Source organism: Podarcis vaucheri, assembly GCF_965113315.1.
Source record: "Podarcis vaucheri genome assembly, chromosome: 2".
Lineage (NCBI taxonomy): Eukaryota > Metazoa > Chordata > Lepidosauria > Squamata > Lacertidae > Podarcis > Podarcis vaucheri.
Window position 1 is genome coordinate 68,055,310 of NC_138760.1, and position 10,700 is coordinate 68,066,009.

The window sequence follows — 10,700 nt, forward strand, 5'->3', positions numbered from 1 at the left end:
CCTGAAGCGTATGTAACCTGAGGTACCACTGTACTGTAGTTAGTAATATGTTATTAAAATGAGACACCAGAGGGCGATGCAGAGCTCTCCCCATCAAATAAGTGGGTAGACATTGTAGAAAAGGAAATGTTACTAACAAGAAACCAAATGCCTTGACATTTTAGAACAATATCAAAAAATATCATTCCAAGAATTCTTAAAGAGTGAGTACAGATCCTGCCAAAGACTCAGGATGAAGTACTGTGCTCTGCAGGCTCAGGCCGCGGAGACTACAGAGCAGCCCCATCTCTTTCTAGCAAAAAGAAGAACTGTGGCAGAGCATCTGTTTTGCCCAGCATCTTCAGGTAGGGATGGGAGAGACCCCGCTCTGAAATGGTGGAGAGGGGTAGACAGTTCTGAGCAAGATGGACTGGTGTCTTGGCTTGGTATAAGGTAAGCATTCTACATTACTCTGTCTTCCAGACTTCCACAGTACTGATAGGAATTGAACTTTTTTCAGAAGCTGACTGGGCTGACCATTCATCAGCCCTCCATTGCACCTGAAGACAGCAGGGTAGTTGTGCCATATCCTCCAACATTTCTCTGATGAAAATAGGGGTGTCCTATTCCATAATAGGCGGCTTCCAATTATGATTTTATATAACATAATATAACATTAAAAACCTTCCCTATACAGGGCTGTCTCCAGACGTTGTATAAAGGTTGTATAGTTATTTATCTTCTTGGCTCAGGGGTTGAATAACTCCACACCCTCCAATGAAAATAGGGGTGTCTTACCACACCCTCCAGCATTTCTCCAATGAAAATAGGGGTGTTCTAAGGAAAAGCAACACATTCCGGGATAAAATCAGAAACTGGAACAGCTTCTGTAAATCCAGGACTGTCCCTGGAAAATAGGGACAGCTACGCAGCTGCAAATAAAACATTTTAAATGTGTTGTAAAGTGCAAATGCGACACTAGGTGGTGATAGCGAGCTATGCCAAATTCAATGTATTTTTCAAAAAAATAAACAAATTCAAAATGCATTTTCACAGCATTTTTTTTATATGGGTGCAAATTCCACCTTGGAGGGTCTGCATGACTGGCAGTGTGACCGACACAGCCCTGATATCAAACAGAGGAGAATAGGAAGGAAGCTTCAGAGCAATAACCAGGGGATCTCCCACCACAGCCCTCAGTATCTGCCACCTGAGCCCAATACCTCACTGTGTCTAATGGCAGGGCCAGCCCTCCTGCCAGCAAAGCACACCTCCTATAATCCTTCTTTCTCAACAGGAGTTACTGGGGAAGAAAAGGTTATAGGAGCAAGCCCACTTATAAAATAGAGCTTACTACTGCCAGCATATATGGTAGCTGCCAAGAACACAGCTAGGATCTTATACCAGGTGCTGTTCAGCAGATTAAACTCTCCTTTGAGAGATTACATATTCTGGGATGCCAGCTTGCTTTTGTTATCACAACAGTTCACCTAGCAAAGCCACTTAGAGCCTGGTTCGTCACGCACATCACACAACAGTACAGTATATCACATTTCTATCTGAGTAACTTAAAACTTGCTGGAAGTTAATGCAAATGGAGTTTTCTGTTTCACGCTAAATGATTGTGTGGGCTAACTTGTCTTACTTGTCTATAATCCATATGGAGAGAACATGATAGTGCTAATTGCTCTGTGTGCTTTGGCACAAAACCCATAATTGAAAGACAAATGCTGGAGAAAGGCCTTTTATGTTACCTTTTAAAAAGGGCACATCCATAGCTTTAGAATGAATGTATGACTCTTACAAACCTAACTGCAGAATCCAGTACATTTTGCAGGTTATGTTCATCGTGTTGCTAACTTTTCCAGAAGTGAAGATATTTACCAACCCTGCAGATATCGGTTCTAATTTCTGTTTACATGTTAGCATATCTGAAATCTGTAAAGCTCTCTGCATATTTAATTTGTCCTTGCTCTCAACATTGCTGGTAAAAACAGTGGGGTGGGAGGTTGCTTTTTTGCTGCTTGAAATGTTAACTGCATATTTTAAATTTGTTCTTCACCTACTGTCTACCCACCATGACTCTCTGCCTTCGAATAGATTGTTCCTTCAGATAACTAAAGATTTGTTCCTAGAGTTTTATTCCAGAACCCCAGAAAATGGGATTTTTATTGGATTTAGTGGAATTTAGCCAGGCTCACTGGATGCTTAGAATGAAAATTCAGATTAATGTGCTTGTCTTTGCATGCAAAGTGGATCAGGGAGTGGGGCTTGCTAGCTGATAACAAGAGAGATAACTAGAATAAATCTCTTCGTTGTTTTTAATACTAATCTCCTGATGCACATAGAACAACAACCCAGATAGTAGTGCGTTTCATCAAAACAGGACATCAGTTTAATCTCCCTCACTATGCAACCAGAGAAAGATTAGTCCAAATGGGAAAGGAGGAACAGCCTTCCTTCTTAATTCCCTACAAAGCCTTGACCAGGCTCCAGATTAACATCCCTCTCACAAAGCATCGTTGTGATCAAGGCCTGCTTTTGTTCCTTCCTAATTCACATTACTCCAAAGACAGATCTACACGCCTTCTTCTTCCTTCACAAATGTTTGTCAACTTCCAAGTAGACTGAAAGCAAGACTTTTAGAAGACATTTTAAGGCAGCCCTGTTTAGGGAAGCTTTTACTGTTTAATAGACTATTGTATTTTAATATTCTGTTGGAAGCCACCCAGAGTGGCTGGGGAAACCCAGCCAGATGTAAAGGTAAAGGTAAAGGTACCCCTGCCCGAACGGGCCAGTCTTGACAGACTGTGGGGTTTGTGCGCCCATCTCACATCTATTGGCCGGGGGCCAGCGCTGTCCGGAGACACTTCCGGCTCACGTGGCCAGCGTGACAAAGCTGCATCTGGCGAGCCAGGGCAGCACACGGAACGCCGTTTACCTTCCCGCTGGTAAGCGGTACCTATTTATCTACTTGCACCCGGGGGTGCTTTCGAACTGCTAGGTTGGCAGGCGCTGGGACCGAGCAGCGGGAGCGTACCCCGCCGCGGGGATTCGAACCGCCGACCTTTCGATCGGCAAGCCCTAGGCGCTGAGGCTTTTACCCACAGCGCCACCCGCGTCCCAAGAGTGTGGTTGTAGTGGTTACCAAATCCTTCATATTCCTTAATTTATGAGGCATTCCATATTAAGGTTAAAAAAAAAGGTAAAGGACCCCAGGACGGTTAAGTCCAGTCAAAGGCGACTATGGGGTTGCGGTGCTCTTCTCGCTTTCAGGCCGAGGGAGCCAGTGTTTGTCCACAGACAGCTTTCCAGGTCATGTGGCCAGCATGACTAAATTGCTTCTGCTGCAACAGGACACAGTGATGGAAACCAGAGTGCACGGAAATGCAGTTTACCTTCCAGCCGGAGTGGTACCCATTTATCTACTTGCACTGTTGTGCTTTCGAACTGCTAGGTTGGCAGGAGCTGAGACCGAGCAACAGGAGCTCACTCCATCGTGGGGATTAGAACCGCCAACCTTCTGATCAGCAAGCCCAAGAGGCTCAGTGGATTAGACCACAGCGCCACCTGCATCCCTATGAGGGCCTGTTCACCCATATAAACCCCCTGTGTGCCAATGGAACTGTCACGACAGTTCTCCATAAGACAATAATTGGATAAAACTGGGAAACAATGTACTGTATATACAAAGAGTATATACACCCACATGCACGACTGGCCGACGAAACAGACTTCTAATTTGTTTCTGATGAACATTTCTCACATTTCTCACAAAGCAGCCAGTCCTCAGGGGAATGCAGCAGTGATTAAATACTATTGAAAAATGGAAAGTGATCTTTTTCATCAACAGAGCACAGAGAAGCCCTAATAATCTAAGCTACTATGCTGTATTATGTATATATCTAATTGGATATAAGCAGCCCCTCCCTCTCTCCCTGCCTAAGCCTTGCCTAAAATTGGAAAATGTTGATCACTTCTCCTACCTAGGCAGTTATCTTTCCACACTGATGCCGAAATCCAGCATCGCCTGAGCTCTGTGAGTGCGGCTTTCTCCTGATTGAAGTGCAGAGTGTTTGAGGACCAGGATATTCGCTGGGAAACCAAAATGTTTGTTTACAAAGCTATTGTACTACCAACCTTACTGTATGCTTGTGAAACATGGACCACTTACAAACGCCATCTCCAACTTCTCGAAAGATTCCATCAACGGTGTCTCCGAAAAATCTTACACATCACTTGGGAAGACTGGTGAACTAATATCAGTGTACTGGATGAAGCAAAAATCTCCAGTGTTGAAGCAATGATTCTTCAACATCAACTTTGTTGGACTGGTCATGTTGTGCGGATGCCTGATTATTGTCTTCCAAAGCAACTACTCTATTCCGAACTTAAAAATGGAAAGCATAATGCTGGTGGTCAACAAAAGAGGTTTAAAGACTGTCTCAAGGCAAATCTTTTAAAATGTAGTATAAACACCAACAACTGGGAAACACTGGCCTGCGAGTGCTCCAGTTGGGGAACAGCCTTTACTAAAGCTGTCATGGGCTTTGAAGACACACTCAGGATGTAAGGGAGAAACATGCTAAGAGGAAGGCACGCTTGGCAAATCCACACTGTGATCAACTCCCACCCGGGAACCAATGTCCCCACTGTGGAAGGACGTGTGGATCCAGAATTGGCCTCCACAATCACTTACAGACTCATTGTTAAAACCGTGTTTATGGAAGACAATCTTACTCAGTACAAGTGATCGCCAAAGAAGAAGATTATGTATATGTCTAATTGGATATAAGCAGCCCCTCCCTCCCTCCCTCCCTCCGTCCCTGCCTAAGCCTTGCCTAAAAATGCTCAGGTTGCCATATATAGATCAAGAAGTTCTGCTCCTCTGACTGTCTGCTGCCTCTCTGCTAGTGGTAGCTGGTGCCTGCCCATTAAAACTCGTATAGTGGAAGGCAGGGAGGCCAACAATAGGTGGAGCCAGAGCCAAGGACAGTCAGAGGCCCCATCGGCATGATAAATTTAAGACACTAGCATGCCCAGTGCTTTTTTTTGATGTCCACCATGGAGACATTAATTTTGCTTTTATTGCTCTTGGTTGTTTTGTATCTTTATTTTTAGATCTCATTATGACTTATGTGCGGGTGATTTAATTTTGTCATGTACCGTATGTTCTGGTGCATTTTTATTTCTTGCTTAGGCCTGATTTTGCTATACTTTTGAAATTACACAAATCATTTCCTGCTGTACGCCGCCTTGGGCAGGGTTTTAACTGTGGAGAGATTTTGCAAAAAACTCCTTCCTGTGGGTAGAAGCAACAAGGAGTCTTCCTGAGGACGTTCTGGACAGGCTGATCCCAGCCCTGCGCTGCTCCTGCCGACCTCCCCCAAATGGGCACCATGATGTCTTCCCATGTCCTTTGAAGCTGCCCTTGAGTCTGGGAGGAGCATCTCAGGCCTTTTCAAGAGCAGCAGAATCAGGGTCAGAAAACAGGAACAAAGGGTTCACCCCACTTGGCAACATCCAAATCGCCCTCTCTGCCTCTTTTCAGCACATGAAGTTGCCTTCCGTTCCTCTGCATTTGGCTTCCTGGGGTTTGGGAAGGAGGCGTGAAGCTCTGACAGGATCCTGCAACCCTCCTGCCTCCTCCCCTAAGTCAGGTAGTGCTTGCCTGGCTTGGGAAAGACTTCCCTTCTTCTCTTTCCATGGTTCATTTTACATATCATAAATCCCTGCATATTTTACATAAACTAAACTGTTCAGTATTCCATTATTACATCCATCAAAACTTATTTACACTGTTGAATTTATCTTAATGCTGCCAACTTTTTCAAGTGTACACATTTTTCCCCCAGTCTTCTCTAAACATATGTTCTTCATCTTATTCTATATGTTAAGTCTGCAAGCGGCGCATATTCTCTCAGCTTAAGTTGCCATTCTTCTTTAGTTGGGACCTCACTCGGTTTCCATTTTTGGGCAAACAAAACATGGGCCGCAGTAGTTGCATACATAAATAACCTTTCTTGACACCTAGAAATTTCCATCTGAATTATCCCCAAGAAAAAGGACTCAGGGTTTTTTTTGGGGGGGGGGCATTTTTTTCAATTCATTATGGAATATTTTCCAATACTCTTTTACCCTTTTACAGACCCACCACATATGAAAAAACATTCCCTCAACCTCATTACATCTCCTGCACTTATCTGATTCAGTTTTAAACATCTTAGCAAGCCTACATAGAGTTAATTACCATCTGTCAATCATTTTCAGGTAGTTCTTCAAATAATAACATGCTGTAAATTTCATATAGCTTTTCCAAAGTTTTTCCCCAGAGATTAAAATCTATATTATGTCCTATATCTATTGCCCTATGTGCCATAGAAGTTTTGACAAGCTCATCTTTGTTTCCCAATCTAATAACAGAATGTACATTTTAGATAAAAGTTTTTCTTTGTTTTGTAGAAGTTAGTTCTTTTTCGAATTGAGAACTTTGGTCCGAAGTACCATTTTTCCTGTCTATTTTAAACATTTCATGTAACTGATGATATTGTAACCAGTCCGTAACATGGCTCCTTACACTTTCCATTGGTTTCAGTTTAGGTTCCCCCTCTGTAAAGTGCAGCAATTCCCTGTTAGTTGCTCACTGTCTATCCATATTGATTCTCTTAATTGTAATAGCCATAAAGGAGATAGCCATAAAGGTGTTTTCCTTTCCAGCAGATTTTTATATTTCTCCCCTGTTCTGTAATTTTTAAACTTCCTTGGCTCTCAGTTGACATTCTTCACGTTACCTAACTAGAAGAACTACTAAAATAAAATATATATCTTGAGAAGATGGTTTTCTCAAGAGAAAATTTTGATTTCAGTAGTTCAGCTCTAGCATATGCTTATCTTTTTGTAATAGCCAAGGTGATTGCTTGAGAAACCTCAATTAAAAACTGATATTCTTGAGATGAAGATGACTCAAAGACAAAGCAGGGAATGGGTGAAGTCTCATAAATAGGCAGGCTGTTTGACCTGAAAATCATTAATCAATTTGCTGAAAAGATTTGGCAGGACTACAGTAGGATTAAACTATGAACCCTTTGAAAGGTACACTTTGTTCCTGAAATGCTCTCTGGTTCCACAGTGCCTGTGTCACTGATCTAGAAAACATCTGCGTAGAGAGCAGGGGAGGCTAACCCTTTCCTGCAAATGGGGCCCTGCCCTGCCCACCTCAGTCTGCCCCCAGCAAGCCCCATCTGCCTGACTTTTTATTTACAACCAGTTCAGGGGGTGGTACGGCCAATCAGGTTCTTCCTCCTCCTCCTTAGTCTTAGTGTTACTTGCAAAGAACTCAGAGGGGGGTGGGGGTGGGGAGGATGAAGATAAATCTAGAATTAGGCCCCATTTGCCTAAATGAGTTTTGCATGTCTTCAAATTCATTGAGGCTCTGCACAACATGGTTATATTTCAGCATTGCTCACAGCATCTACAAGGTGGTTCTCTGCTAACATTGTGGACCTTATCAAAATTCTTGCTTCACCATTTGATCTGTGTATATGCTGTCACTGTTAGTTGACTTCAATTGGGTATGAAAACCTGAAGAGCATCTGAATCGCTGCTCAGAACTCCACCAAACTAAGGCACAATTGCCTTCCTTGAAAAACACACCCTGAATAAAGTCTCTTGGTAGTTTTCACAAAAGGTGGAAAGAAATATATGATACGCCTGTTGAAAATTGGAATAAAAAGGATCACTGTGTCAATTTTCAACACCTGTTAACTAGCTGTGATCAGTGGCAATATGTAAGAAATTAATCTGAATTTTTGGCATATTTGGAAACTTGAAAAATTCTTATGGAGACCACACACACACAATCACAATGCATAGTCACACCACCACTTGGCACACCATGGAACACATTCATACTCTCCAGCATCCCAATGAGGCAAATCAGGTTGCTAGCCTTTTTGGTCCCAAGCTCTTGAAAGAGCCAGCTGACTTGCACCAAAAACTGAGACCAAAAAACGGGCTCCTTTTTGTCCTGGTCTCTGGCACAAGCCAGCTGATTCATGCCAGAGTGCTAGACCAAAAAACAGGACATTCTGGGATCCAATCAGAACCCAGAATGGCTTCTGTAATTCCGGGATGTCTCGCTTAAACCAGGACGGTTGAACGGTATGTACATTATGCAATTGTATGTAGGATTTAAGATGCACATATGACGTCTCAAGTTCACCACCAAAGTTGGCAAGCTCAGAATTGCCCCCTCTCTATTCAAGAGAACAAAGCATCCGATGTGGAATTGTGTATCTCCCTCTCAGTCACCAGACTACTATCACCAGTTTCTCCTTCCATTCTACTAGAAAAGCACCACCACAACCCATGGAAACACTTGACAACACCTTAAGTCACAAGGAAAGGGATCTGGAAAGCGACACTCCTTTATGTATTTGGATGCCAAGCTTGTGTTCAGGACTTTAAAGGTTAAGCCCCAACACAGCAAACTTATAACCTTTTGATATGATATTCTCTTATCAAAAGCTACTGGTTGAGTTGCCCCACCAAATTACACTTTGCTGAAATCTAGTCCATCTGCTGTGTCCATTTACTCTGCGATCCACCTCTCTTCCATTGATCCACAGGCCAAGGCAGTACAGTGGTACCTCGGGTTACATACGCTTCAGGTTACATACTCCGCTAACCCAGAAATAGTGCTTCAGGTTAAGAACTTTGGTTCAGGATGAGAACAGAAATCGTGCTCTGGTGGCGCAACAGCAGCGGGAGGCCCCATTAGCTAAAGTGGTGCTTCAGGTTAAGAACAGTTTCAGGTTAAGTATGGACCTCTGGAATGAATTAAGTACTTAACCCGAGGTACCACTGTATCTGTTTTTTTCTGGCTAATAATATGGGGGGGGGGACCAAAGAAACACACCATACTCATCAGTGCTTTTTCTCTTAAAATGTTTAGGGGTACTCTCATTTTCCTACTCATATTTAAATACTACCCCTCAATGAGGCCAAACTTAGATTCACAAAATGTTTAGGAGTATGCGTCCCCTGCGTCTCCCCCCAGAAAAAAGCACTGATATTGATAATATGCCACCACAAGTTAAGGTCTCGCTTTTCCTGTGCAGTGTGTGTGTGTGTGTGTGTGTGTGTGTGTGTGTGTGAGAGAGAGAGAGAGAGAGAGAGAGAGAGAGAGCAGGCTGCCATTTCTTCCCAAAAGCCTAGTAAATGCTAAGTAGGCTTTGAGAAGGAGCCCTCATGCCTCCTTCTTAATGCTGCTGCTGCTGTCACCCCAGGAGTTGCTTTCGCAGCCCTCATCTGCTGGCCAGGAGAAATTGGGGTGCCCCTGGATCAAGACAGAAGCTGTGACTGCTTCTGGGGTTGCCTCAGCCCTATAGGGACTGCTAGAGGGTAAGCCATTCACATTGCTTAAGGTACAGGTTGACTCCGTAGAACAGTGTGCCTTCAACCAGCTTATGTTGCTGGGTGGCCCAACTACTATGTAATCCGAACATATTAATTATTTGAACAGGGATATCTTGGCTGCAGCAATCTGAGCTGGATTTTCCAGACTGGACTATTATGTCAAGCTTCAATTAGTGTGGAACTTGGCTGCCCAGCTGGTGGCAGGACCGAGGTGAAAAGATTATATATATATATATATATATATATATATATATATATATGCAGGTTTTGGTGTCTTCGGGTGTCTTCCCGTGTAAGAGTCGGGGTGTCTGTGCGACGTTTCGACGAGGTCTCACTCGTCATCTTCAGGCTGGTGCTTTCGGCTTCTTGTTACTGGAACAGAGCAGAGTCTGGTGTTTGAGTTCCTATATACACCACACCCCTCAACAGTATTTATAGGAACTCAAACACCAGACTCTGCTCTGTTCCAGTAACAAGAAGCCGAAAGCACCAGCCTGAAGATGACGAGTGAGACCTCGTCGAAACGTCGCACAGACACCCCGACTCTTACACGGGAAGACACCCGAAGACACCAAAACCTGCATTCCTATACCCGTGAAAATCTACGAAAGCAAATATATATATATATATATATATATATATATATATATATATATGCAGGTATATATTGGCTCTGTTCCAGTAACAAGAAGCCGAAAGCACCAGCCTGAAGATGACGAGTGAGACCTCGTCGAAACGTCGCACAGACACCCCGACTCTTACACGGGAAGACACCCGAAGACACCAAAACCTGCATTCCTGTACCCGTGAAAATCTACGAAAGCAAATATATATATATATATATATATATATATATATATATATATATATAAAAGTTTTCACAATATTACATAATGAAAAAGAAAAAAGAAAAAATACAAAATAAAAAAGAGTTAAAAACAATTCCATCTTTTTGTCACTTATCTTTCATTTGCTTGTTTCCCGGACCTCCTCATACCTCCCTTTTTTGTATTCCAGTTCAATTTATTAGTTCAGCAATTCCTTTCCCTCCTTATTTTATCCTGATCTTTAATCTTAATATATTATAGCATTAAATTTTTACCTGTTAAAAATCCAATTTTTTCATATTCTTTTATACCATTACAACTAGAAACCACTTAACTTCAATCCAACATCATTCTAACATTCATTAATTTTGCAATATTTCTGTCAATAGTCTTTAAATTTCTTCCAATCTTCTTCCACCGACTCTTCTCCCTGGTCTCGGATTCTGCCAGTCGAAAAGATCATATCACACCAATTCT